This window comes from Erinaceus europaeus, chromosome 1, assembly GCF_950295315.1.
Source record: "Erinaceus europaeus chromosome 1, mEriEur2.1, whole genome shotgun sequence".
Classification (NCBI taxonomy): Eukaryota; Metazoa; Chordata; class Mammalia; order Eulipotyphla; family Erinaceidae; genus Erinaceus; species Erinaceus europaeus.
The window spans coordinates 122,438,730-122,444,854 of NC_080162.1; the positions used below are offsets into that span (position 1 = coordinate 122,438,730).

The following is a 6,125-nucleotide window of genomic DNA, read 5'->3' on the forward strand; positions in this document are numbered from 1 at the left end:
GAGCCCAGAAGAAACTACAAATTACCCAGAAGTAACCATAGATAAGTATGCAAGCAATAATAAACTTATTAATCACAGAAATGAAAACAACATTGGAGGAAAGGAATGGCAGTATTAGGGAAACAACAGTTGAGACCCCCAAGGAAAATACTGATTATCTTGAGGCAATTAGAGAACTGAAAGTTGAAATAGCTGTAATGAAGAAAGAAGCTGAGGCAAGGGAAAGCAGACTAACAGAAGCAGAAAACAGAATTAGTCAGACAGAGGATGAGCTAGAGAAAACGAAGAAAGAGGTAAAAGAGCTTAAAAAGAGATTGAGAGACACTGAAAACAACAACAGAGACATATGGGATGATCTCAAAAGAAGTAACATTCATATAATTGGCCTGCCAGAGGAAAAAAAAAGAATAGGAAAGCTATCAGGGGAGGGGTGGGGATGGGATATGTAGTTCTGGTGGTGGGAATTGTACCCCTCTTATCCTATGGTCTTCTCGGTGTTTCCATTTTATAAATAAATTAATTAAAAATTTAAAAATCATAATCTAAATATCAAAACCAAGCATGAGTTTATTTGTGGAACCAAATGCGTTATATAAATTTGAATCCAACCTTTTATCCAAGCTCAATGAGATATAATTGAAATAAAACACTGTGAAACTTTAAGGGTACGATGATCGGATATATGTATTTTTATGAAATAATCACTGTGGTAATGTTAGTTTACATATTCCTTGCCTCACATAGTCTACTGTTTACTGTTTGTTTGTTTGGCTGGTTGGTCAGTTTTTAGATTTTGTTTATTTTGGTGTGTGTGTGTGTGTGTGTATGTGATCACAGGGACTTTATTGCTCTAAATCAAATTTTTCTCAGAGAGAGGGAAGGATACCATAGCACCAAACTGTCCTTCAATGGGTACCAGGCTTGAATCTCGGATTATGTACATGACAAAGGTGAACTATTTTGCCAGTTCTACAACATTCAAGTACACAATGTGCATTCTTTAACTCTAGTCATCATGCCATCCATTACTTCTCCAGAAACTGTTCATTTTATAACTAACAGTGACTTTTTTGACTACCCAGTTCCTCTACCACTCCGAAGTCCTTTACAGCTATCAATATACTCTCTATTTGCATGAGTTAGATTTTTTCAGATTCCACAAACAATTCAGATCATACAATGCCTTTCTTGATTTATTTCACTTAGAATAATATCCTCCACGTTCACTTAGACCATCACAAGTAGCAAAATTTCCATCTTTTCTGTCACTAGAAAATATTATATTTTATTGACATATGACAGTTTTTGTTTTATCCTTTCAGTCATTGACACTTAGGCTGCTTTCTAATCTTAGGTACTGTTAATAAAGCTGCAATGAGCATAGACATGCAAAATTGTCGACGGGGCCAGGCAGTGGCACAACAGGTTAAGCGCACATAGTACTAAGTGCAAGGGACTGAGCAAGGGTCCTGATTCCCCACCTGCATCTCTTTCCCTCTCTATGTAACCCTTCCCCTCTCAATTTCTCTCTGTCATGTCCCATGGAAAAACTGGCCTCCAGGAGCAGTGGATTCATAGTGCCTGCATCAAAATCCAGCAATAACCCTGGAAGCACACACACACACAAAAAAAATGTTTTTGAGACAGTGATTTTGTTGCTTTCAGTTATATATCCAGAACTGAGATTGCTAGATTATCTGAAAGTTCTCTTTTTAATTTTGTAAGGAACCTCCATAGTGTGTTCCAGAGTGGCTGAACCAATCAATGCATATTCCCACCAAATTTACTAAGATTTCCTTTTTATCCACATCCTTGCCAACACTTGTTGGTTCTTGCCTCTTTAATAATAGTACTACTAACAAGCTGAGCCAAGATTTTTTTTTTTTCACCAGAGCATTAATCATCTCTGGTTTATAGTGGTGCATAGGATTGAACCGGGAGTAAGGAGCCTTAGGCATGAGAATCTCTTTGCATAACCATTATGCTATCTACGCCCCCCCCACACACACACACACATTAAGCCAAGATTTATTTTAGATAACTTAAAAGTATATCTCTTGACTTTCTTGGAAAACCAGAGGTCCCAGCCTCAAGGTTTTCCCAAATGGCAGCTATCACTGCTGTGACTAAGTAGTGCTGGCAATTTGCAGGAAGTTAGTACTCTGCAGGCTTGAATATCTCACTGTGTTATAATCCTACACTGCCATCTTTTTCATAGTAACTTGTATTGTTTTTCCTTTTTTAATATATCTTACTCACTTATTTAATGAGAGATAGACAGATAGATACCAGAACACTGCTCAGCTATGGCTTATGGTGGCACTGGAGATTGAACATGGAACTTCAGAGCCTCAGACATTAAAGTCTTTTGCATAACCATTATGCTGTCTTCCCAGTCCACTAACATTGTTTTGCTTATTTGAGAAATATCTCTTCTAGATTTATATCCCTATCAAAATTTGGAAAAACAAGTAGAAAGTTGATTTGTTGGTGGTGCTTTTTTTTTTTTACATTTATTTATTTTCCCTTTTGTTGCCCTTGTTTGTTTTTTTAATCATTGTTGTGGTTATTACTGTTGTTGTTATTGATGTTGTTGTTGTTGGATAGGACAGAGAGAAATGGAGAGAGGAGGGGAAGACAGAGAGGGGGAGAGAAAGAGACACCTGCAGATCTGCTTCACCACCTGTGAAGCGTCTCCCTTTCAGGTGGGGAGCCGGGGGCTCGAACTGGGATCTTTAATGCAGATCCTTGTGCTTGGCACCACGTGCACTTAACCTGCTGTGCTACCACCCAACTCCCTGATGCTACTTTTATTTGTCTGTTTTATTTGGTCACCTGGATTATCTCTGGGACTTGGTGCCAGCACAACTCCACCATTCATGGTGGTATTTATTTACTTACTTTTTTTTGTTCTTTTATGATAGACACAGAGAGAAATAGAGAGGGAGAGAATAAGAGAAGCATTCCTCCAGGAGCTTGCTCAGTATAGGTAGGGATGGGGGCTAGAACCTGAATCTTTGCACATGGTAGTAACATGTGCTCTACTGGGTGCACCACCACCCAGCCTCTTGAGAAAGGTGTTATATTATCATCACTATCATCATGCCCCTATTTGTTGCAAACTTCTTACTTTGTCAGACTGGATTCACAATAACTTGAGAATTGAATAAATTTTAGAACTCATTGACTAAAAAATATCCTTTAGGATTTTTTTGTGATAGAATCAAAGTAAATTCTACTGGAAAATACAGAATTCTCTCTAGAGAAAGAGACAAAGAGAAAAGAAACCTCTAACAATCACAAAACAAATTTTTCAGTTGCTTGACTTTGTGGAAAGAAAAGAAATGGCAGTAAAGTGCTTTTGTATTAGGGTATAGCTAAGCCTCCTTAGCCTTGACTGTAATCTAATGCTGCTTTTTACTTCAGGTTATTGGTATTGGTGACAGAGAGAAACAGTCACAGTTTTTTAACCTTTCAAAAAGCCTGTGGGACAGAGTTTAAAACATAGTAATGTTAAGGCAGCCAAAGACTCACTCTTTGGAAGAAAAGCTAATCCTTTTGGGGACTTCCCTTTAAAAGTGATTTTAAAGGTCCTTACACAGAGGACCATAAATGTAAAATCTGAGTTTCAATCAACTGAAACCTAAAATATGAAGGCAGCGGGGCAATCCAGTGGAAAGGGGACATGTTGTAGAGTTTGAAAACTCAAGTCTCATTTCTTATCATGCTACCCAACAATTGATGTGACCTTGAGTGGGCTTTATTTCTCTGTGTCCTAAGTTACCATTTATGAAATTTGGGTGACTACTTCACAATGTTGATACAAATATCAAAAGAGAAAATATAGCAAACTAGTCTCTTGTGAGAGCTTTCAAATGGTGGTTCTGATTCTTTGTTTTCTTTTCTTTTTCTTTTTGTTTCTTCTCTTCTTTCCTTCTCTTTTCCTTTCTTTTCCCTTCTTGTTTAAGATATAGGAAGAAAGGCAGTGGAATGGTAGGTAGGGGTGCAAATTAGACCACAGCATTGAAATGTCCTTTAATTTAGTGGAGATGAGGTTTAAACCTGGGTTACACACATGGCAAAGCAGCACACTATCCAAGTGAGCTATTTCACTGGTCCTTGGTTTATCTCCTTTTATATATAACAATGATAACTGGCATGTATATAGTGCTTGCGATTTGCCTGATCAGTCCTTACACTGATTTCCAGATTTCTCCTGCTTTGAAAATGGTTTGTCTCCCCCTCCCGACCCCCCAACCCCAGAACTGTAATTGTCTGGACCACATGACATTTCTCTTTTTTTTTAACTTTTATTTATAAAAAGGCAACACTGACAAAAACCATAGGATAAGAGGGGTACAACTCCACACAATTCCCACCATCAGAACTCCATAGACAATCCCTTCCCCTGATAGCTTTCCTATTCTTTAACCCTCTGGGAGTATGGACCCAGGGTCTTTACAGGGTGCAGAAGGTGGAAGGTCTGGCTTCTGCATTTGCTTCCCTGCTGAACATGGGCTTTGACAGGTTGATCCATACTCCCAGCCTGCCTCTCTCTTTCCCTAGTAGAGAAAGGGTTCTAGGGAATTGGAGCTCCAGGACACATTCGTGGGATTGTCTGTCCAGGGAAGTCTGTTTGGCATCATGCTAACATCTGGAACCTGGTGGCTGAAAAGAGAGTTAACATATAAAGCCAAACAAATTGTTGACTAATCATGAACCTAAAGGTTGGAATAGTGCAGATGAAGAGTTGGGTGGTGGTCACCGTTTTGTAGATAGCTAGTAGGCATATTTTAGTTATATTCCAAAGGGCCTGTGACTATACTAGTTTTGTTTGTTTGTTTATTTGTTTGTTTGTTTTTCCCCTGAGCCTGAAATCTGATATGCAGATGAATCCAAGTTATTGTCTGGGGGAGGTGATGTCATGGCTGGAAAAAGGACCAGAAAGTTGGATCAGGGAAGAGAGTAGCTCCCAAATATGGGAAAGGTGTATAAATATATATCTGAAAGCAAAAGTACACAATAGTCTACAGTGAGTCAATATAAAGTTCATACTAAGTTCTACTTAGACTTAGATACCCTCCTCATCTACTTCCTATTACATTTCCCTCACTCATTTCAAAGGTAACCTTATCAAAGCAAGGACTGCAAAAGTTGAATAAGGGCAAGAGACTAGCATACTTTAATAATGACTCTTTAGTCACTATCAGGCCACCCATCAGCTGGGGCCCTAGTGGGGGAGTCCTGAGATTCCCAAACAGATATGATGGGCTGTGTTGTATGAAAGGAGAGAAGGTTAGCACTCCCCTTGACAGATATGATGGGCCTATACCTCAAATAAATCCCTCTCTCCATTGTTACTGGTCATCTCTATCAGGAACAACAATAGACCCCTTTGTGGGCCCCCCATAGGACCTTGCCCTCAACTTGGATCAACAATGGTAGAGAATGTTCCATCCTCTGAAGGGAGGATGGACAACATACTCTATGCTACACCTGAGAAAGATGGGTCCTGATATTGGGGCAGCTTGGAATGTTCCTACTCATGACCACAGAATGTGAGCTCAGATCTAGAGGGATGCAGAGGTCAAGTAGGCTCCTGAGCTGAATATGGGCCTCAGATCACATCAAATTAATGGGGTTTATAGTCAACAATATTTATACACATGCCACTTCTTTACTCCAATGGGTGAGGTTATAAACTGACACACATGCATGAACATGCACACTGTCTCACACACACCTTTTAAAAACTATATCTATGGTAAACGTGCTAAAAATTCAGAGGGTCCTTCAGTCTGTATCAGTTCTGCCTGCCATTGTGGTATGAGAAAACAGCCATATTCAATATGGAGGTAAGTGTCTGGGCCAGTATCACAATATAATTTTGTTTATAAAATGAACAGCTGGATCAGTTTGCACTTGACTATGCATCTTCAATAGCTCATGCACATTTCTTGCTATCCTAAAGAACCCAGGTTCTCAGACAAGGCAATATATGAGCACTTCGAGGTGCACTACCACCTGGCCCCCTTTTAAATTTGGAGCTAAAAATAAATTTAATGCAAATTGAGTGCAAGAAATTGAGCTATGATACTTCACATTCGCCCCCTACAGCATCAGCC

The 6,125-nt window shown here is 39.2% G+C and overlaps 1 non-coding gene across 1 annotated transcript; it reads left to right on the top strand.

Moving 5' to 3' along the window:
- Nucleotides 1-5,273: 5,273 nt before the first annotated feature.
- LOC132532457 (U6atac minor spliceosomal RNA) lies at nt 5,274-5,399 on the top strand. The gene has a single exon (XR_009544413.1). It is a non-coding gene; the product is annotated as a U6atac minor spliceosomal RNA (small nuclear RNA).
- Nucleotides 5,400-6,125: the final 726 nt, after the last annotated feature.